Genomic DNA, 24,555 nt, shown 5'->3' with positions numbered 1-24,555 from the left:
GAAGAGCAAAAACTAACTTTGGGTTAGTTTGGTGTACGATGCACGCATCTGGGTGTATATAACAAATTCCAAAGAACATATATTAGAGCATTAGTTCGCTAGAATCAAGATGGTGCTATCTACAAAGTGGCTCCAACATTCATGATCGAGTAAACTTAAACAATTTTTTCATTTATGTTGGCTTGTATATATTGTTATGTTTATAAGAGCAAGTGTTGTTCATACCTTTGTTCTTGTAAAGGTCTTAATAGGCCTAGTATTTCTTATTGTATTAACATAAACTCTTACAATGCAATTTAATCCTGCTTTGTTGAAAAAAAAAAGTGAAGCAAATTAATACCTTTAACTTAAACAAATGTACATGTTAAGGCATGAAAAGATTAAGCTTATTTTTATTACATTAATCAAAATATCAAATCAAGATAAAATACGAGTTATCTTAACAAATAACACACGGGTTGCACTTACCTATTAAAAATAGTGAACAATATTTGTATTATTATGACTCTGAGCTTTTTTTTTTTTTTTTTTTTTTTGATGGAAAAGAACAATATCATTAATAGTTTCGTACTTCAAAAAATCAGATCACAGTAGTAGGATTTTGAATGGGCAACTATCTCAACCAGGGAACTACTAGTTTCAATTTATATGCGATTGAATAAACCAAGCAAACCATATAGCAGATAACTTGGGATATCTCTTGCAATCATCAAAATAATCAACAAAGTTGAGACCAAAGCGAACATCATAACCTCTTGCCACTTCCATGGTATCCATCAATGACCACACCACATAACCCTTTACGTTTGCCCCCTCCCTATTTTCAGTACAACAAATAACATTCAAGATTCAATATTAGGAAAAGAAACTTGCGTGGATCAAATTCACAATAATATTCATATGCGCGCAAACGACTGTATTTGAACATAATAATGACTCTAATTTTAATATAGTATCCTTAATTTTAACATAGTAACTTTTAATAAAACTTGTGTGACTTTTAATATTAGGAAAATTTGTACAATACCACCTACTATTACCATTTTTTACAATACCACCAACAATTTTATTTTTTTTTATTTTACTACCATCTTTTTTTTCAAATCCTTAAAAATTGTACACAGTGACATCATGGTGGTAATTTTTAAGGATTTGAAAAAAAGATGGTGGTAAAATAAAATTAAAAAAAAAAAATTGTTGGTGGTATTGTAAAAAATGAGTACAATAGTAGGTGATATTTTACAAATTTTCCTTAATATTATTGTGAATCTAAAATATGGTGTTATGTTGAACATAATGATCTTAATTTTAAATTAATGACCTTCATTATTCACATTGACCAATATATTATTATTTTCATTAAAAAAAATTAACTCATATGACTTTTATAGTAATACAATGACTTTAATTAACATAATAATATTAATTTTAACATAGCATCTGCACTTTTTTTCAATGAATAAAATTAATGGTCCACAATTACTATCTCTGTTACTTTTTAATTACCACAAAATAGTTTTTTATGTCACACGAATCATACTTCTTTGTTGCAACTAAAAAGAAATAAAAGTAGTAATGAATGTGAACCATGAAGAGTTTTTTATTTTTTTATTATTTTATTATTTTTTATTTTTTATTTTTTTTTAGGGATGTTTATTTAAGAGTTTGTATCAATATTATTGTAACATTTTGATTCATAATTTACCTAGTTGCATCACGAACAGCCATAAGATGCCCCGCAGCATACTTGACTCTGTCATAATGATAAAATGCGGCTTGCAATTCTTCATATTTTCCCTGAGCAATTAAATCCTTAACTGAGCTTGTTATCGTTGGTTGCGATGAAGTACCTGTCAATGCATGATCAAATTGAATTAGACAATGTAGAACCTATTAAAATGAGCACAATATTTTATTTTACTTTGATGAAATTCATAGAGTTTTATCCCTCATGATTTGTTAATAGTACATACTATCGGCCCCACCACCCCCCTTTTTTTTAACTCACTCATTATTTACACGGTCAAATTAACGTAACTTTGACTCTATTGTATTTTTTTTTTATTTTTTTTATAATGTTTAGAGAGCCACAAGGACAGGTGATAAAAATTGATCCCAAAATCTCTTGGAATCAGAAGGGAAAATCTAACCACTTGAGTTATCCCTCATTCTCACTTTAACTCTATTGTATTGTGCTACTTTTAACCAAAGTAAAAATTGTTACTCCGATCAACTTGTGATTTAGTTAGCATTAGTTCAACGTATAGCATCAAAATATCAACATCATCCTAACTTACACTTACATGTAACTAAAGATATAATAATCGCTCAAACATGTATGTGTTTTTCATCATGTAAAAGTAGAGAAAGTGTATGAAATAAACTACCATTAAAATCAATGGCGAATCTTGACAAAAAATATTAGAGGCGTCGAGATTTGATAAGATTGAAACTCAATCACTTGATTTTATTATTCCAAGACCTCAAATATTTATACAATTACTCTCCTTGAGCCACAAGGAAGAGATTTAGCAAATATAATCATACTAGGAAACTAATTATCCTTTCCTAAGATAAGCTAGAAAATATGGCTAACAAATATATCTTGCCTAACAATAAGATTTTGTAAAGATACTACTATATCTTTTCCTAATAACCCCCCTCCCCCTCAAGTTGGAGCACTTGAATCAAAGATGCCCAACTTGCTAAGGAGATAATCAAATTGTTGTTTACCCAAGGCCTTGGTAAAAATGTCCGCAAGTTGCTCATTTGTACGAACATGAATTGGAGTAATTAAACCTTCTTGAATTGCATCTCGAACAAAATGACAATCAACTTCAATGTGTTTTGTTCGTTCATGAAACACCGGGTTTTGAGCTATATGAATTGCCGCTTGACTATCACAAAATATAGGAATAGCACGAGGATGTTGGACCCCTAGGCTCAATAGTAGGCCCTTTAACCATTTCATTTCCATGGTAATAGCACACATGGATCGGTATTCGGCTTCACCGGAAGAAGTAGCTACAGTGGGCTGCTTCTTGGACTTCCAAGCAATGGGAGAACGACCCAAAAAAACCAGCCAGCCTGATAAGGAGCGACGGGTGAGAGGGCATGCTGCCCAGTCCGAGTCGCACCACCCATTAAGGGTGAGATCGCTGTTCGTACGCAGCAAGATGCCTTGATCCGGGGTGCTTTTCAAGTAACGCACCACTCGTATAGCAGCCTCCCAATGAGCTTGTTGTGGAGCCTTCATGAATTGGGAGAGCACATGTACAGAGTATGTCAAATCTGGCCGAGTAACAGCCAAGTAAACTAGGCGCCCAACTAGCCTTCTATACGGTTCTGGGTCATCAAGAAGGGGGCTATTATCACGAACCAAGCGATGATTTTGCTCCATGGGTGTTAAAGCCGGTTTGGATCCTAGAAGCCCCGTCTCAAAAATTATATCAAGTGCATATTTACGTTGACATAGGAACAAACCGGTACTACTCCTTGCTACCTCGATGCCAAGAAAGTACTTGAGAACACCCAAGTCCTTCATATGAAAACACGAACTCAAATAATTTTTGAACAATTTTAAAGCTGTAGAATTGTTCCCTACAACAATTAGATCGTCCTCATAAACAAGGACATTAAGTTGAATTGAGCCCTGTGTATAAGTAAATAGTGAGTAGTCCGGGTAAGATTGAACAAAACCATACTTCTTCAAAGCCGTAGTAAGCTTAGCAAACCAACATCGAGGAGCTTGTTTGAGACCATATAAAGACTTCCGAAGACGACAAACAAGACCCGGTTCATCAGTGGTAAAGCCCGGGGGAAGTTTCATGTATACTTCCTCATTCAAGTCACCATGGAGAAACGCATTATGTACATTCATTTGATGTAATTCCCAGTTCTTTGCAGCGGCAATGGCAAGGGATGCACGAACAGTGGTCATCTTGACAAGTGGAGCAAACGTCTTAGCATAATCTATGCCTTCGGTTTGATGATTACCAAAGACAACTAATCTCGCCTTTAATCTTTCAATGCTCCCACCAGAGTTGTATTTAATTTTGTACAACCATTGACTTCCAAGTGCCTTCTTCCCGGGAGGTAATTTCTCCAAGGTCCATGTGCCATTATCTTCAAGGGCACGCATTTCTTCCTTCATTGCTTGCTTCCAACCACTGTCTTGCATTGCCTCTTTAAATGATCGCGGCTCCTTTCCACCTGTTATTGCTGCAACAAAATTTCGGTGTTTTGCAGAAAACTTATCACAACTAACATAATTTGCTATAGGATACGACATACCTGAGGGAGGTGGAACGATTGGATTAGGAGGATCTTTTGAAGGACTATTTCGTGCCACATTAGTATGAGTAACAAACCCCTTGAATCTTGTCAAAGGAATTTTAATACGATGCCCACGCCCCATTAGATCGGGTGTCGTGGCATCCCCAAGCTCCTCCTCCCTACCTGCTGCTGTAGTAGGGTTTGGCGGTGGCGGCACAGCCACAGGTGGCGGCAGCAGTGGCTACCCATCGTCACCCTCATCAATCGGATAAAAATAATCCGGATTATCACTCAAATTAATAGTTGCATTCATACCATCAGTAGTAACATCTATATTTGTGCTTTCGGCATCCAAATAAGGGTAAACATCCTCAAAAAAACGAACATCTCTAGACACAAAAAATTCCTTTTTATCAAGATCAAATAAATACCATCCCTTCTTCCCAAAGGGGTACCCAACAAAGATGCATTTACGACTACGACTTGCAAATTTATCGCCCTTTGCCCGTTGATTATGAGCAAAGCACAATGACCCAAACACACGTAGTTCACTAAAAAGAGGTGGGGAGCCAAACAACATTTCATAGGGTGTTTTATTGTTTAGAAGGACCAAAGGGGTACGATTAATAACATGGGCTGCAGCTAAAGCACACTCCCCCCAAAAATAAATTGGTAACCCCCCTGGAAACGAAGAGCACGAGCAACATTAAGAATGTGTTGATGTTTTCTCTCTACCCTCCCATTTTGTTGTGGGGTTCCTACACAAGAGGTTTGAAATAAAATACCCTGGGCAAGGAAATAATTTTTCAAACAAAAAAACTCGGTACCATTATCACTGCGTACAATCTTTATTTTCTGTGAGAATTGCCTATCAATCATAGCAATAAACGACATGAATACTCTGAAAACTTCCGTTTTATCAATCAATAAATAAATCCAAACTGCTCGAGAGTAATCATCTACCAAAGTTAAAAAATAATGAGCACCACAAGAAGAGGGTTCGGCATATGGTCCCCATAAATCACAATGTACTATCTCAAAAATACGGGAAGCTTTATTTTCACTTAAAGGAAATTTGTCTCTAGTGTGTTTAGAACGATGACACACTTCACAATCTTTATTTAAATGCCCACTAGAACTACTAAGAAAAGGAAGGAGTTTTACAACTTTTTCGGAAGGATGACCCAAACGCCTATGCCATAGCTTCAAAGTGTCTTCAACGGATATAGCCGCTATTGATGCCTCCTCCCGAAGATAATATAGTCCATCCTTTAGATCACCCGTTCCAATCACCTCCCTCGTGCGTTGGTCCTGTATAGTACAAATTGCAGAGTTAGTTATGACTTCACAATTAGTAGTAGAGCACAATTGTGAAACCGAAATCAAGTTACAGTTTAATTTTGGAACAAAAAGGACATTATAAAGAGTAATTTTGTCCGTTAATTTTACGACCCCTTCTTTCATGGCAACTACACTTTGGCCATCCGGGAGTCCTACATTGCACGAAGGAACATCATGGACCTCCAATAAACAAGAAATATCGCCGGTTACATGATGGGAGCAACCAGTGTCGATGATCCACCTACCATTCACACGATGGGGTGGTGGGGGTGTATTGTCTTCGCCAGGCATGGCGGTAGAAGGTTTAAAAAAAAAAAATTATTGAAGCAACCTTAGCTCCGATACCATGATAAGATTGAAACTCAATCACTTGATTTTATTATTCCTCATTCTCACTTTAACTCTATTGTATTGTGCTACTTTTAACCAAAGTAAAAATTGTTACTCCGATCAACTTGTGATTTAGTTAGCATTAGTTCAACGTATAACATCAAAATATCAACATCATCCTAACTTACACTTACATGTAACTAAAGATATAATAATCGCTCAAACATGTATGTGTTTTTCATCATGTAAAAGTAGAGAAAGTGTATGAAATAAGTTACCATTAAAATCAGTGGCGAATCTTGACAAAAAATATTAGAGGCGTCGAGATTTGATAAGATTGAAACTCAATTACTTGATTTTATTATTCCAAGACCTCAAATATTTATACAATTACTCTCCTTGAGCCACAAGGAAGAGATTTAGCAAATATAATCATACTAGGAAACTAATTATCCTTTCCTAAGACAAGCTAGAAAATATGGCTAACAAATATATCTTGCCTAACAATAAGATTTTGTAAAGATACTACTATATCTTTTCCTAATAAGATTTAAATCTTTTACCTCTTGCTCAAAACTATTCACTATGTTATAATATTTTATAAGTAAAATAAGGTTATTTAAGTTCATTAACTAATTAATTACAATAATTTACTGGGGGTCGGGTTCCAAATGGCCCCGATGAAAGGTTCTCCTCTGATTAAAATGCTATTATTAATGATATGATATGATGTACTTCGTAGAATATATTACCTTCACATAACTATATATATTTGTCATACCATTTGTTCAAATTGTATAACTAAACGATAAGGAGTAAAATTTTAGACACAATAACCCAATTTAATGTGTTACGGAGTATTATAAACATATATACTTTCTCGGAATAGATGTAAATGTGCAGTGATATATTTTTCGATTTTCATATCTCGATCTAAGTATCTAACAAAATTAGATACTACATTATTGAATGGTGACTGAGATAATATGGAATGTAGTAGTAGTTCAAATTAAATAATGCAAGGAACTCACCATTCTCAGTGACATATAGTATAGGATTACCATACTTATTCTTCATGTGAAGTAGCAATTGCTTAAGTCCATCAGGATTATCATAGATGTCATTCCTTCCTTCGGCTGGCCTTCTAAGATTCTTTTTCTCAACATTCTCTGGAGTAATCATTCATAGATAAATTATCGCTCATAAACAAAGCCATATGTGAGTGAAAGTGTTGTCCCAAATTAAATGAATAATAAGAGTTAGGCGAGAGTTAAAATGTGTATTGTATCCTAAGGCATTGATGAGATAAAACGACTTTAGACTTATAAAGTGGACATTCGTGGCAGGTGTGGCCCAAACCCATGTACAAGCATGCTAGAACATGTACTTAAATTTAATGGTACCAAGAGTAAAATCATTCATACCGGTACGTGGCTTGAAAGAAACTGTGACTTCACCGGTTAGTCCATCGAAAGAGAAAGTGTGTTGGATGTATCTTGAAGAGTAATAGTTAACACCAATGAAATCAAAGGCTCCTTTCACAAGCTCCTTTTCCTCATCAGTGAACTTTGGGAGTCCATAGACGTTATTTTTTTATCCATTCCGGGTAATCTCCATGAACAAGTGGATTCATAAACCTAATTCATCAAATTTGTCAATGAAATTTATTAGAGATACTTGTATTTTGTATAATATTATCTCCGTTTCATATTATTTGCAACAATCAGACATAAAGTAGAGAGAAAAAAATATCTGATCGTTGCAAATAATATGAAACGAAGGTAGTATTATGTAACAATCTTACCGATCAAAGTGCTTGTAAAAAAATAAAATAAAAAAAATACCGATATATGTGTAATACTTGATAGAAAAATGAAGGGAATAACATTTTAAAATATTTGGGTATAATCGGAAAAATGCATGGTATAAGAGTGTAAGATTCATAGTGAGCTTGTAAAACAATGAAAATCGAAATGTAACAATAATCTATGGTAACAGACTAACAAAGGAATTACTTCCTCCTTTTTTTTTAGATGACACGTTTCTTTAGTTACGTTTGTTAATGTAGAAATTTAACCGTTAATAACTGTAATAATTGATAAGCAAAAGTTCTAAAAAGTTGATATTTTGAAAATATATATCGTGATATATCTAATAAGACCCCACGTGAATATATATTTTTCATAACGCATAAATCACAACACACGACCAAAGGAAAGCGTGTAAATATTGCTAAATTCAAAATTGTCAAATAACTAAAAAGGGAGGTAGTATGTAATAGTGCGCACCTGCACATTACGTACATAACATATTACTTTTAGTAAAATTATACTTCAGTTTTTATTACCAGTTAGGGTAATGTGTAAGAATTACTACGTCCGTTTTCTAAGTTTACTCTCTCTGTACAAACCAATATAAAGTGAAAAAAGGAATATGTCGGTACTTTTATTTTAAAGTGGAGAAAGATAGAGAGTGTTGAGTAATTAGGTTTTGATAATTGTAAACTAATGATCAGTATCTATCTAACGTGTTTGTTAAGTTGTGTATACAAAGAATAAGTTATGTTTGGAACAAGATACAAGGAACCAGAGTATTGACAAGTATATACTACCTCCGATTTTATTTTTTGTAGTTGCAAATTTGGGGTATTATTTGAGAGATATATTCCAAAATTACAACTAAAAAAAATCGGAGGTAATATATAAGGAACTTGAGCAATATAGGATAAGCAATATAGGACACAAGAACAATGATGAGTGTTATGGTTGATAAGCATGATGATGGCGAAGGAACCATGAAGGTAATTATATATGTAAGTAGGTGGGTGTTTGCATATGTTAGGTTCATGAGGTAAGTACTCTATGCATACATGAGTTGTATATGTGTAGGAGTATTATGTTGCTTTAAGTTTAATTAGTTCTCTCACTTGAAGTTTGTTTATGACAAACAAAGTTCAATCTAATGTTCTCTTAAGTGTCTCTTAAGTGTTTATGTGAAGACGTGAACTGACTTAGGTGAAGTCAATGGGTTGGAACTTAGAAAAATTCAAGAGGAACATGAGAGAATAAATGAAACTAAAGCAGGCTTTTCCACGAGAGCCGGAGCATGTTCCCTAACAGATTCATGAGGAGTTTCCAAACAGGAGTGCAAGTGACAACAAGTTCCAGAAGGAATCTGGTCTGCGAGTTCCAATAAGGAATGAACAAGAGTGATAGCAAGTTCTAGTTAGAAACTTGGACTACGGTTCCAGAAGAGGAACATTGCCCTAAAATCTAGAATACATCAAAACTACAAGATTTCAGAGCAAGAGTTTTAGAGAAACAACATGAAGACGAAGAAATTGAAGTATATCGCTCTAGGATTCATGTAAGTATGTTGGACATAAAAGTCAGTTTGGAACAAGTCTATAAAACCAATGTGAACTATAGACAATCAATAAATTAGAGTTACTGACTTGTCACGAACTCAGAGGCTGTCAGAGTTCCAGAACTTAATAGGAACTTAAGTCTGCACGTCTTTAAGAATCGGTTTTAATAATGCTATAAATATTTAGCTAATACGTGCATATCTTTTAGGGATTTGGTTTTAAAGAATAAAGATATTTATTTTCTAATAAATCATTTTTGAAAAAAGATAAGTTATTTTTGGAAAGTATTTTCAGCACAAGTAAGTTTTGAATAAAATATGATTTTATGGTTAGTATATATTTTAAAAAAGATAAACGTGTATATTTGGAAAATATATGTTTGAAATAAAATCTGATTTTATGGTAAATACTTCATCCATTTTTTTACTTGCAACACTTCCCTAAAACAGAAATGTCACAATACTTGCAACACATTATATATGAAAACTTTTCTTAGCCAAAGTTACAAGCTTGCCCTTACTTAACCAATTTAAGTTTCTTTAATTAACCCACTTACCCACCTTTCTTAAAGTGGTTTTCTCTCTCCTCTCAATCCTTACATACCCACTCCTCCATTACCTTCACCGTAACAACCAAAATAACCACCACTATTCCCAGCATAACCACCGCCTACCTCACCCAAATCACCAGCCACCACTTTGATTGAAACCACCATCCAATAATCCCATCGAAACCACCACCCAATCCCACCGGGCCACTAAAACAACCACCTAATCCGACCGGCCACCGAGCCACTGAACCACCACCCACCTCTACAAATATCGCCAAAATGACCACCCTTTTCCACCACTTATGCTAAAAGAATAGTAAGTTCACCACATCCTCCCCCTTGTGTGTTAATGGTGGATAATTGATTTTTCTCTCTTCTCAATAATTGTACGGTTGTACCGGTGGTCGTGAAGATGATGATAAATTTAAGGAAGAAAGGTAGATAAGATTTTTTTGTGGTGGTGGTTATAAGTAATCCATATTTTGCTAAATAATTTAATTAGTTTTCTTAGATCTGGAAAATTTTTCTTTGATATTATTGTCAAGTTTTTTTTCCTATTAATTTTGTGGCAATAGTGGAGCTGGTGGCGGTAAGAGTGACGGTAGCGGCAGGCGGCAGGCGGCATGCGACAGCTTCGGCAGTGGAGATGGCTGATTACAATGGGTATTGATTAGTGGGTTCGTTTATTTTGCAGGATGAGTTAAAACTTTATAAAGTAGTGGGTGGGTAATTAAAAGTGTTAATGGAAGAATTAAAGTCATGTGGGGACCAATGAACAATATTTTTCTTAAAATGTGTGCCAAAGGGTGTTGTATCTATATAAAACGAAAGAAGTATATCTAAGTATTATTGACATAATATATTCTTAACAAAAATATATCTTTTTGGAATATATCTTTGAAACATATCTTTTGATAAAACTTATCTTTTACGAAAAAAACTAATTTGGGTGTATTATAAATATGTTCATATGTATTCATTCAAAGTTGAGGTTGACGAAGCGCAGTGGTCGTGTTTAATGGTTTCATCCTTCACCACGAAGCTAAGTCAGTCCTCCAGGTCAAAGTTCCAATCAGGGTTTGGTTTCAATTCATCTAGTCAGTTCCAGACAGATCTCGAATGTCTAGCATATTAGTTTTATCTCTTTATTCATTGATATGTATTTAGAGTTATTCTTTGAGATTTTATAAAGGAAAAAAGGGATTTGAGTGTTATATGTATTGGGGTGTGAGAGTTTGTGACGATTCTCGTTATCATAATTCTATGAGTGCAAAGTGTGAGCTTCTAGGGTGAAGCCTAGTGAGCTTCTAGTGAGAGGCCGAGTGAATAGTCCTCTAGGAGTGCTATGTGAATCTAAGTCTGAGACTTAGGTTGGGTAGGATAGGGTCCTATCGAGTAGTAAGTTTCTAGTTAGGAACTTGTGAGAAAGGTCTAATTGTAATAGGTTGTAACTAGGAGTGTTTGGCCTATTATAGTGAATTGGTTTGGCTTGAAATCCCTTGAAGGGTCGAGGTTTTACTTCCAGTTAGGCTCAGGATGTTTACCTCGTAAAATCCGCTTTGCATTGTCTAAGATACTAACAGCAATCAATTTTATATTCCGCAAAAAGTAGGCATTAGGAATATACTACAATTCACCAGTGCTCTTGTAATATATATCATCCAAATAACAGAGAGTATAAGTTTTGTTAAATATATCGACCCCACAAAGTAGGGTTATAATATGATAAAAAATATATATATATAAAAAAATTGAATATATGGTTGATAAAATAGGAATAAAGTAAAAGTGAATAGAATAAAAAAAACGGATGAAAACATAAAATGATTAACACCTAGGATATTGGAGGAAACATTAGATAATTTGAAAACATACCAACCAATGGAGATCTACAAACTTGCTTCTGTTGCGTTTACATCCTTAGGTTCATGTTGATTAAATGGCATAGACCATTGAATTGGCAATGAAATTCCAATTTTTCCCCCTTGCAAATTCTTCAAAAAATCACAATTAGATTGCGAAAACCAACTTATTTTGTCGCATCAAGTAGGATTCCAAACGTCGAAAACAAGTGGTACGTACTTGAAATTCGTGCTTGTAGAGTTTTGCAGCCTCGGAATGAGCTAAGATAATATTATGGTATGCAATGTAGGGAGCTTCAGCATCAATCTGAAGTTGAGGAGGAAATCCCATCAATTTTCCAAGGTAAACATAGACTAGAGGCTCATTAATCGTCTCCCAAAACTTTACTCGATCACCAAACTTCTCAAAACATAGCCTTGCATATTCCTTAAAGAGTTCTCTGTATGCAAAATAACGTTACTTAATGTATATGCAAGAACATTTAAAATTTAAAATTGGAAAATTTGTCAAAAATCTCCTTATAAAAAAAACTTTTTTTGGAAAAATCTCCCTATAAATGTTTTTTTTTCCAAAGTCATACCTTAATAAATTTTTTTTACGAAGTCACACCTTTATGTAGGAAAATGGGGTTTGACCCTATTTTCCCCATTTTTCGGCATTGACTACCACAATCCACCAACAGACCTGGCCACTACCCACCTTCAAAACCACCATTTCACAGCATTGACCACCCTAAACCCACCCCTATCATGGCGTTAACCACCCTAAACCCTCCTCTACAGCCCTAGCAACCCTTCCCCCCTCCATTGTCGGCACTGGCATCCCCAGCTACATCCCCCAAACCCTAAATGCCCTAGCCACCCCTCCCCTTCCATTGTCGGCACTGGCATCCCCAGCTACATCCCCCAAACCCTAAATTTAATTACACTCGAGCCACCCTAAACCCCAACTTCACAGGGTGGTGGAAATGGAGGGGGTTCGATTCTGTTGGTAGGGATGAGGATGGGAGACGGTTTCATGGGTGGGGCTAAGGAGGGGTGATTTTGTGAGTGGAGGGGGGTTATTTTGTGGGTGGGGCTAAGGAGGGGTGATTTTGTGAGTGGAGGGGGTTGTTTTGTGGGTGGGGTTGGGGTAGTCAACGCCAAAAAATGGAGTCAAATTTTCAACTGACTTTTCCGGGCCAGAGAAACCTCTTTTGACGTCTGAATTGTTCCGTCGGAAATTTCCGACAGACTTTTCTTGGCTTGAGAAACCTCTTCTGGCATTTGAATTCCGTCGGAAAATGTCGTTTTTCCTACAAAATTGTTTCCGATGAAATTTTCCGTCGAAAACACGTTTTCCGATGGAAAATAGGGTGTTTCCGACTGTTCACAGTAGTGTTCGCAAAAAAAAAATTATAAGGAGGTTTTTTCTAAAGACAATGCTTTTATAAAGAGGTTTTTGACAAATTTTCCTTTAAATATTCTTGATTCGACTAGATTACAATTGATAATAGTGAAAATGATGGAGCGACTAAATTCATTGGCACTTGAACCTGATGCTTGGACTCAAGAAGCCCCCAAATTTGTCCTGTATACTTTGTGGCAGATCGAAATGCAGTAGAGTAACAATAGGAGTAATACCTGGTAATATTGGATGATTTAGTGATGAAGGTATACACAGAAAAAGTACATAGCAACACATTATGTTTTGACTTTTACATTTGTTAATAGAAACTTACATCTTTAATATAAATTGAACTAAATTTAAAAAGAGGCTAGTATTTATGTGTATATTTTTTTTTTGATAGAAAGAAGCTAGTATTTTGAAATATGCATTGCGATGCATTATAATATGTTACTGTTGTAAAATAAGTGTTTCAAATGCTACAAAAATGTAATGAATAATGTGTTTGTTTGATTAAAGAAAGATTGTGTGGTGTGATATTTCATCACTGACTTTGAAAACGAATTATGGTGCAAACAGGGTGCACATTGAATTGCTGCTACATTCTCTAAGGTTATATAGCTAGCTACGGATACGGATATATCGACAAAATCACTCCATTAGTAAAAACCTTGTCGCTAAATGGATTTAGAGACGGAAAAAAAAAAACCGTCACTGGATTTACAACGCAAAAAAATCCGTTGCTAGATTTAGCAACGGAAAAAATAAATCCGTCGCTGGATTTAGCAACGGAAAAAACAAATCTGTCGCTAGATTTAGTAACAGATAATAAAATCCATAGCTAGATTCAGTAACGGAAAATAAAATCCATCGCTCATATCAGCAACGGAAAAAAATATTTTGACTCTAAAAGGAGAGTCTATTTGGTTCGACCTCACTCGGGTCACCCTGACTCGGCTTTGCATATAAGGCTCCTTGAATCCCCAATCGCAAGAATTGGGATTGCTAGGAGTTGAACTCGTGACCTCAAAGTCACATAGTGAAACTCTTACCAACTATACCAAATATCATTTGTTTACTTCTACGCACATAATTGATAATAAGTGAAGAAATATTAGAGACGGAATTTCAAATCCGTCTCTAACTTAGAAACGGAATTTCAAATCCGTCTCTAGTTTAGAGACGGATTTAAAAATTCGTTTGTAGTTTAGAGACGGAATTAAAAATCCGTCGCTCATATTAGCAATGGAAAAAAAAAATCCGTCTCTAATTTAGAGACGAAAAAAAAATCCGTCTCTAACTTTGCAACAAAAAAAAAAAATTTGTCTCTAAATTCAGCAACGGAAAAAAAAAATCCATTTCTAATTTAGCAATGGAAAAAAATCCGTTTCTAATTTAGAAACGGATTTTCAATTCTGTTGCTAATTTAGAGACGTATTTTTTAATTCCGTCTTTAATTTAGAGACGGATTTTTAATTCCGTCACTAAATTAATTTAGAGACGGATTTTTTAATTCCGTCTCTAATTTAGAAACGGATTGAATTCCGTCACTAGAATTTCGTTTCTATATGGACATTTTTTTTTTGTAGTGATTTTAGTATGTCTATTCACTTTGAGTAAATGTTCCAAGCAATATATAAATAATGCAAGGAGCTTCAAAGAATGAATCTATACACCAATGGGATGACTAAATCAAAATAATGAGGTTGATTAAATCACCATAATCATTCAATTTAATGGAGGTTACAGGAAATTCAAGAGAAAGAAGAAATAATACTTAGAGAATGACTTTAGACATGAACTAGCCTACTCCACAACCCACTTGTGGGCAATCAATGTTGACCACAACCTACTACCTTGTGGGGGTAAGCTGATTTTCTTTTAGAATAGATATGAAAAAGTGTACTCTACACTTGTGAAGTAAACCGATCAACTTCTAAAAACATGAATTTTACTCTCTTTAATCCAACAGTTATTGATGGAGAATATATATAATTTCTATCAGTTACTATTAAGCCCATGAGAAAACCCATATGTGAGTGGTGTGTTGTCCCACATTTATAAGTGAGAGTTTGTATAGGAATGTGTACCCCACATTAAAGAAAGAAAGATAATTGTGTCCACTTTATAAGGCTAAGGGGCTACTCTCCTCATCGCCATATGCTTTTAAGGTGGAACCTCCTTAGTCGTATAAAGTGGACAGTTGTGACGAGTGTGACCTAGGCCCGTTTATCATGGTATTAGAGCTAGGTTGGGTTGTGTTGTGATCTAGGTCAATTATGGACAACTCACATGTGAGGGGGAGTGTTAAACCCATGAGAAAACCCACATGTGAGTGGTGTGTTGTCCCACATTTATAAGTGAGAGTTTGTATAGGGATGTGTATCCCACATTTAAGAAAGAAAGATAATTGTGTCCACTTTATAAGGTTAAGGGGCTACTCCCCTCATCGCCATATGGTTTTGAGGTGGAACCTCCTTAGTCGTATAAAGTGGACAGTTGTGACGGGTGTGACCCATGCCTGTTTATCAGTTACTATTGTAAAAATCAAGATATTGCAACTTAGAAAAAAAAAAACAAGTATATATTGTCAAATTGTTGAATTAGCAATAGAAGGTTACCATTTGCAATCAAATCATCAATCAAATTGTTGTAGAAGTCTATGCCCTCTTCATTAACCTCTATGTCGATGGTACCATCTGCATATAATGTTTATAGAATAATAATTAACAATAAAATAAAAGTGAAAGACATGTAAAGAGAAAAATAATTTTTGTAAATTAAAAAAAAAAAAGGTTTCAATAGAAATAAGTGACACACTTTAAAAAGAAATATTGCTAAAGGTAAGTGAGGGCTAGTTATTTTTATATCCATCCGGATATACATAGAGGTACGTGCTCCCAAAGGTAAATTTTTTGCTCATTTGATATAATTTTACTCATTTTAGATTTTAAAATGAAATTTTTTGTTAAATAAGCAAAATACACTTGGATGTGCGGTACACCCGAGTGTATATAAACAAATTTTAGTAAGTGATGAATGTAAGAAAAATCAGAGGGATATATTTCAAGAAATTTTACACTGTCATATATTCATAATATCCATAAGATTGGATTTAATTATTTACCAACACTAAGAGGGATGTTGTACATATAAATAATTAGCGTCAAGGTTTCAAGGCACTCACACGGCAATATCCTTGACCATGAAATGGAGAATCTGTACGTATTCATGCCCATTTTTCTCAACAGCTTCACATCTTCCTGCATTTATCACCCTTCTTTTTTTTTTTTCAACTTGTTCATTAATGACTTAACTTGAATATATACCACCTCTGTTCTCAAAGGTCAACTCACTTATATGAAGTTTTTCTTTGAATGAAAGTTTGGAAACAGTAAGTATGTGCAACAAAAAATGTTGATAGAGAGAAATTATTTTTACTAATTCTTTATTATATTTATTTTTTAAAGTCACTAGTTTTTATTGATTAAAACTAAATTTTATTGTGGTGAAATTATTTTTGCTAAACTGAACTTAGTTTTATCAAACTAAAATTATTACAAAATATTATTGTTTTGAAGTTAAGAGATATTGGGATAATATTAGAATGAGATATATTGTGAAAGATATTATTGTAAATATTTGTGATTAAAGTTCTAAACTTCCTAAAGATAATCACAAATATTTACAATAATATCTTTCACAATATATATCTCATTCTAAAATCATCCCAATAAGAGAACATGGCCTAATTTATGTTAGACACAAGAGACATACAGAGATCTTGACATTAATTATAAACGTGTTTCCCTTTTATTTATTTATTTATTTATTTATTTATCCATTTTATTATCTGCTATTGGGTAGAACTAAGCTAATATGTCGTAAACTCGAAATATAAAATATTTGAGGGTTGGTGAGTGGAGACAATGTGACTATGACAAGAAATTGAATTGGAAAGAGTAATGGACAATATAATGAGATTCCGACACTAGTTAAGAAAATTATTAGATGTGCAAATGGAGCTAATATAGCTGTATAATTATTTTAGATTAATTAATTCATAATTCCTCTTAATTATCAATAAACCACAAATAATATAGTCTATATAGAGTATGATTTGGAAATAATAATTTATATATACCTTGTAAAGATGGTAAGAGTCAACTGCTTTCCTTCCTTTCTCGGCTTCAATCATGGAATCCCAAGTGCCTTTTCCTCTTCCTCCTTCATCTCCTCGTCCTTCAGTCTAATACATGTCATGCACGTACATAAATCATGCATATTAATAGCTCATAAATATTTAGAAATAAAGCAATAATTTATAAGATGTAATTATTAGTGCTTTAAGATAAAAGAGCACAATGAAAATGCTAAATCTAGCGCACCACAACCCCGAATGCAATTAGAAGCAAATAGTTCCGTTAATGCAAATTAAGAAAGTGAATGAATATGCTAACTCTCCGATTTCCAAAAAAAAAAAAAAAAAAAAAAAAAAAAAAAAAAAAAATCAATTGGCAAACTGTAAATCCATAGTTATAACTAAATAACGTGATTTGTTAAATTTCAAAACAATATGAAATGGGGTTGGGCAACCCGAACAAAGAAGAGGAGAGTTTGGTCCACAAACTAGGCTTTGGAGCTTCCATACTAAAACCAATTGGCAATAATAGGAGTTACTCCTCTACCTTATAAAGTGGAATAATGTCTCCTCTTTCTCCAATATGGGACACTAACAAGTGGGTTACAATGGGTTTCAACACGATTATACTATGTAACTACTAATTTCAGATGGATTTCTGAAAGAATAGTGAGAAAACTTGAGCTTAAAGAAAGAGAGGAAGAAAAACCTGAAGATCAGAAGTGGAGGCACCAAAGAGGAAACCACAAGGGAAGTCGCCCCTATCCACTTTGAAAAAAGGTAGTGGCACCGGAGGTGGTATGTCATCCACAACTAAACTGCACCTTGGATGATCTACAATAGACCTAATTTCTTCTTCGCTCATGCAATTCACATCAATGGGGAAGGAAGGGGTATCATAGATTAGGTTCGTTGGTAGAAAAATTAAAGGAATTATTGTATCGTATGGAATTTGATCGTGTGGTGCTATCTCTTGATCTCCTTTTTGTGCCTCTTTTAGTAATAATATAACTTCTATGAGGTTATCTCATGATTATTAGTCATTAATTTTTCTTATATAAAAATTATTCGGGTCGATTTCTTACTTAAAATAAATTGAAGTCAATAGATCTTGCTTCTTTAGCCCATCTTAAAATCCTAACAAATCTTAGTTCGTAATTTCTTATTCTACGTTATATTGTCATCTCCTTTGCTGGCACTAAGCTAAGGTCAAATAATCATACAATATGATTATTAGAAAAGTGTATTTTATTTCATTTTATTTTGTTCACATGACCCATGGCCGGCTACAATTCTTTAATTAAATTGGTAATCAGATATCAACAAAATTGTGTTGATAATTCTTTAATAATGTTAGTAGACTTTTTCAAGAAAAAGTTGCATTAAGAAATTACATGACGATTAGTTGCTTCTTAATTTACCAAAAACAATCATTTCATAATACTAGCGAGTAAGATCGATCAGACATGCTTAAGATGAATGCTGATGTATATCTACAATCATTTCATGCTTAAATATTATAAGTCAGAAATAAGTTAAATTATATGTTGCTAAACATTTTCAATAAAATTCCTATTATTCATAAAAAAAAAAATATATAAATAAAAGTATTATGTAGTATGAAAATTGATAAAATATTAAAAGAATATTGTTTTTGACAAAATCACACGTTTCCTTTTAAAAAGAATATAAAAGTAAATAGTCTCATCTTTGCTCCATCTTCCCACAACAATCTCACCTTTAACCCCTATTTTCTTCTAAAGATCCTTTTGATCGACTTTTTTTTACAACTAGAGAGGCTAACGCACGCAATGTGCGCATCATAGCTAGTTTTGTTCGAAAGTTCGGTTCGGAGTTGTTAGTAGCATTAATTAGGGAAAATATGTAAACAAATATTTTAGGGTTATAAATGTCCACACCTTCACACACTATTCTTAAGAGTTCAAAATATTAATAATAACAATGATTAACATTAATGAGGGTAAATATATTAATAACATTTTGAGGAGATATATAATCGTCTCAACACTATTCATAAAGTGTAGTCATGCTTTTAAAAAGGGTAAATACGTAAATAAATATTTTAAGAAGTATAATAGTTTCAACACTATTCATAAAAGTTTACTTATACTTCTAAAAAGGTAGGGATTCTCTTTCCTCCCTCCTCTTCACCCTCATTCATGGCAACTACCATAAGAACCACCCTAAAAACCCAAAGCCTCTTGAGATGTAACCCTAGCCCCACCCGCTGTTGTCCTAAACACCTACCCCACACCCACCCCTCACCCCAAACCCCCCCCCCCCCCCCAAACACCACAATCCCCCACCCCAGGCCACGTTAGGGAAAAAAAAACCCTAACCACCTTAACAACCCAACTCCCAGCCCCAAATATAATAAAACCCCCCAATAACCCCCAAAAATCCAACCTCCAGCACTGAAAACCCCTACCCACCTTCGAAAATCCCCAACCCTAAAAACCCTTTAAAGAGACATAATCACCCCTACCCCCATGAACCCACAAATCTTCGGCAACATCCTTTCCTGCTTGAGATAGTGAATCACCACACTTTATAACTCCAACAATCTTCGCTGCTTCCTTCATCTTCATTCCTCATAAAATAAGAGTGAAGTTGCAGAATTGATGGTCGGCGGTGTCACTCAAGCTGTAGAAGCGGCTCTCTGCTAGTGTACTCAAATGTTGGACAAAGATCAAGACTTGGCTTGACCTTAATAAGACCAATGAGACTTAATTTCCATGGCTATGGCCCAATTCACTTCACCTTAGTTTTGCAGGCTGAAATTATTTTTAGTCAAATGAAATTAATTTTACTAAATTTAAATTAAAACTGAACTTAATTTAATTTTTATTAATTGAAATTGTTTGAACTAGTTGTTGCTTTTTACTGAACTGAAATATTTTTTTGCTGATTTAAACTTATTTTTATTGAATTGAAATTATTTTTACTAGATATTATTATTAGTAGAGAACCCTCTCCGACCAATCTTCATCTCCTCTTTTGTCCTAGCCAAACCAAAAAATTCTCGACGACCCATTCTAAGAAAATCATCCCTTAAGCTTTAATAAGCAACTACATACCGACCCTCAAACCCTGGCAGTACAAGCAACTGATCCAGGCACAGTTAGGCGAAAGGCTTCGGAACAATCCCGAGTGGGGAAGTTAACGAGCCCTATCGACAACACAGAGACTGGCATATGCCATCTAAAATGAGCGACGCGACGGGGGTAACAAAATCAAAGGTGAAGTCAACGCGGCCTTCTCGTAACTTTATCTTTCTCTCTCTCTCTCTCATTGTTATTATTTTCGGTTATTTGTGTTTTTAGTTTGCAGTTTGTGATGTTATTTTGTTAGGGTTTGAGATGATGAATGATTTAGGGATTTCGTTGTTTTTCTATGGTTTTTAATTTTTTTTTTTTTAATATTTGTTTAGTTGTAATGTAAATTGTATATTTGTATGAGTTGTTTTTTTTTCTTTTTTTTTCGGAGTAAATTCAAAATGGTTTAATTTTTTTAGTGAAATATTAAAGGGGGTTGGGGTAGGGCGGCTAAGGTTACCGGGAAGAGAAATTACGACTGTCAGAGAAGAGGAAGGTAGGGAAGGGGTGGCTAAGTTATTCTTCGGGGATGGGCGTGGAGGGTCTTTTTAATCAATAAATTAAATCGACCTTCTTCAAAAAAAAAAAAATGATTCAAATCAATTTTAAGGCGACATGGAACAAGAAACTTATGAAACTAGATGGTTACCATTGGGTCAAGGGTTGTTAGAAGAAGATAAGGGGTCAAAGGTGTGATTATTTTTGGAATAAATCAAAGGTGGGATTGTTTAGGAAAAGGGAGCAAAGCTGAGATACTTTATTTTCATTAAAAAAAAAAAACTACACGTGAGAATGTTAGCTTGTTTTTATAATTCTTCCCTTTTTTTAATAACCTCCATTTCATATTATTTGTAACTTTTGAATATTTTATTTCTCACAAATAACCCTAATGTTGCAAATAATATGAAAATGAGGTAGTAATTATATTGCACCACTTTCGTAAAAAAAGTTTCACATATGTTGTACCATGTTCATTTTAGGAAGACAAATAGTTCTTGTTTACACTACAAATACCAATTAATACTATATACTAAATTAATCACAAAAATTATCCCAAAAATACATGTGTTGCATCCACAATCATTATTTTCCTGCCAAAAGCTTTTTTCCTTTTATTTTTCCCTTAAAAAATAAAAAGATAATTTATTTCAAAAAAAAAAAAGTATCTATAGCCTAAACAGTCCTAAAATATAAAATATTAATCACAACTGTAAATAAGTAAAAAAAATATTCTTTGCTTCATAAATAAATGAGAAAAGTGAGATAAGTAATTAAAAAAAATTAAAAATAACGAACAAGTAGAGTCATAGAAGATTACTTAATTTTTACCCTTCAAATTTCTAAATAAATTCAACTGAATTTATTGTGGCAAACAAAAGATCATAAAAATAAAAAAAAAGTTTTTAATTATATATTAAAATTCGAAAATATTCTACATTCCCTTGAATCTTCATTTGTTATTCTATCAAATGAATTGTTCATTTCCTACTAAAAAAAAGGGATTCTAATTCAATTTTAAATTCATTATTTGTTCGTTCAAAAAAAAAAAAAAATTCATTATTTGTCAGCAAACTACAAAAATAGAGATACTTATATCAGCGTGTCTTATCTATAATATTTTGATAACGTAAATAGATGTTTAAATGTATACAAAACCTATAAAGAAATACAAACTTAGAGTAACTGTTTATAAAATAATTTTTTTTTATAGTAATACAGAGCGTTGCTCGGGCAAAGAGCTACTATACTCATATATTCTTCTTAAATTAATTCTTTAATTTATATAGATACAAAATCTCATGGCAATGTTGTGTATTTTCCTTAAATTAATTCTTTAACTAGCATAGCACCCGTGCGATGCATGACTTACAAATCTTATTACTTATATTCATTTTACAAAATTTTAAGATAAAACGATTTAATGAGTAATAATGAATTTACTTACATAGATGTCTTAATCATGCATTTTTAATCTCTTAAAATAATGATATCTACTTTAAAGACAATTTTTTTATTCTTAAATTGAATGTAAAGTTTTTAAATATAATTCAACTCAATCAATGAAGTACTGATAATCAATCCCTACATTAAGTCAATTTTTTTCCTCATATCTACTTGAGTCACTAGCCACCACATTTTAAAAATAATTAAACTCTGTCCACTAACTCAATATATACAAAGCTTTTTCTATGTGACTGGCATGGCTGACACATGCCAAAACACGAGTAACCCCTGACCGAGTAACCCCAAACTGACTGAGTGACCCTTGACCGATCGAATAACCCTTGACCAAGTAACCCCTGATTTGACCAAGTAACACTAGTAGAAAAATAGCAAAGGGCACCCCAATATTGCCACCGGTTCAAGGCAAACAGGTGGCAAAAAGGCTAAGAATGAAGCAGCTTTAAACCGGGCTAGACATATGGCACCAGTTCAGTTTGAACCGGTGGCAAAAATGTAAAGGCCACCGGTTTGAACTGGTGCCAAATGAACCGGTGCCTTTTCAAACAAAAAAAAACCCGCCTTTACCTTCTCCTTCCTCTCTTTCTCTTTCATTTCCCTTCTTCGACTTCCTTCACTGTTTCATCAACTGAGAAACGAACCCTCCCCCTTTTTCCCTCCACCACAGCCGCCACCTTCACCGGCCACCAGCATTGTCGAAAACCACCGCCCTTCTCTTTCAATTCTCCCCTACCCTTCTCTTTCCCCTTTCTTTCTCTTTCACAGCTGCTGCCTCCACCAGCATTGTTCGAAAACAACAGCTGCTGCCTCCACCAGTGCGCACCGCCTCCACCACTCCACCGCCGCGCTGCCACCACCAGTGCGCACCACCGTTGCTACCCCCACCATCGAGGGTCGTCCTCAATCTCTCCTCCCCTTAGCTTCTTCCACCTCCAACTAGTTTAGGGTAAGTTTTTATTTTTTTGTTAAAAATTGAACAATTATTTTGAAATATGTAATTCTATTATTTTCAATAGCATTTTGAACAATTATTGTTAAGAAAATTAAAGTCAAGGATTGAATATAATTTTACCCTAATTTTTTTAATTTTTGCATTGGTTGTTTATTGAGAAATATTGAATACATATTATAGATTAGAGTAATTTTGTATGTTTAGAGTAATTTTGAATACATATTATAGATTAGAGTAATTTTGCATTACCTTGTTCCTTAGTTGAAAAATTTGTATGTTTTAATGGGTTATATTGAGGCTGATTTAATGAGTAATTTTGAATATAATAGAGATTAGTAAAAATGTTACTTAATTAGTTGAATTTTGGTATGTTTTAATGTGTAATTTTAGGTTGTTTTAATGGGTGATTGTGAATATATTAGAGAATTAGTGACCTTGCTACTAATTAGTTGTGAATAAATTAGAGAATTGTATATAAATTAAAGAATTGTGATTACATTAGAGAATTGTGAATAATTTAGAGAATTGTGAATAATTTAGAGAATTGTGATTAAATTAGAGAATTGTGCATAAATTAGAGAAATAGTAATATTGCCACTTAATTAGTTGTGAATAAATTAGAGAATTGTGAATATATTAGAGAATTAGTGACGTTGCTAATTTTTGTTTTTTTTTTTTTTAAATAGATTCATATGTGAATTGAAGCACGAGTTTAGCTTGAAGACTACATATTGAGCTCAAGTGGGTAGTTCATAAGTGTACATCCATTGTACTTGCTATATTGGTATGACTTATAAACTTTACTAAGCTATATTTCTTTCTATTTATCCATTTAATAAAATTTTATTCATGATATTGCAACTTGTGTATTATTTAATTGCAAATAAATACAACAATATATAGAATACTTGCATCAACATATGCCTAGATACCCGTTCAAGGCTTTCTCATTAGGAGAAAGTCTTGAATAGTCCCCGGTTGGGGACTGTTCTTTAATGTGTACTCTCACTTAGGTGGTGAATGTATGTTTTCTTTTCGATTTTAAGGAACATCTTGGCTTACCATTTCCTCACTATGTTCTCTGGGTACATATGTGGGTAATTAATTATCTACATCATGTACTTGGAGAACTAGGGGGAAATGCTGCCGGATTTTCCTTAAAATTGGAAAGTTGACATACATTCACTAGTGAGAGTAGAAATTCAAGGATGGGTTAGGTTGGAGTGATAAGGACCTTTTGGAAACATGCATTTTTTCACTATATGAATGGTA

The 24,555-nt window shown here is 33.8% G+C and overlaps 1 pseudogene; it reads right to left on the bottom strand.

Moving 5' to 3' along the window:
- Positions 1 to 639: 639 nt before the first annotated feature.
- On the bottom strand, positions 640 to 19,862 carry LOC145566389 (beta-glucosidase 13-like; annotated as a pseudogene).
- Positions 19,863 to 24,555: the final 4,693 nt, after the last annotated feature.

Source organism: Chenopodium album, chromosome 11 (genome assembly GCF_948465745.1).
Source record: "Chenopodium album chromosome 11, dcCheAlbu1.1, whole genome shotgun sequence".
Lineage (NCBI taxonomy): Eukaryota > Viridiplantae > Streptophyta > Magnoliopsida > Caryophyllales > Amaranthaceae > Chenopodium > Chenopodium album.
The sequence above is the reverse complement of the archived record's forward strand: the minus strand, read 5'-3'. Positions and strand labels throughout refer to the sequence as shown.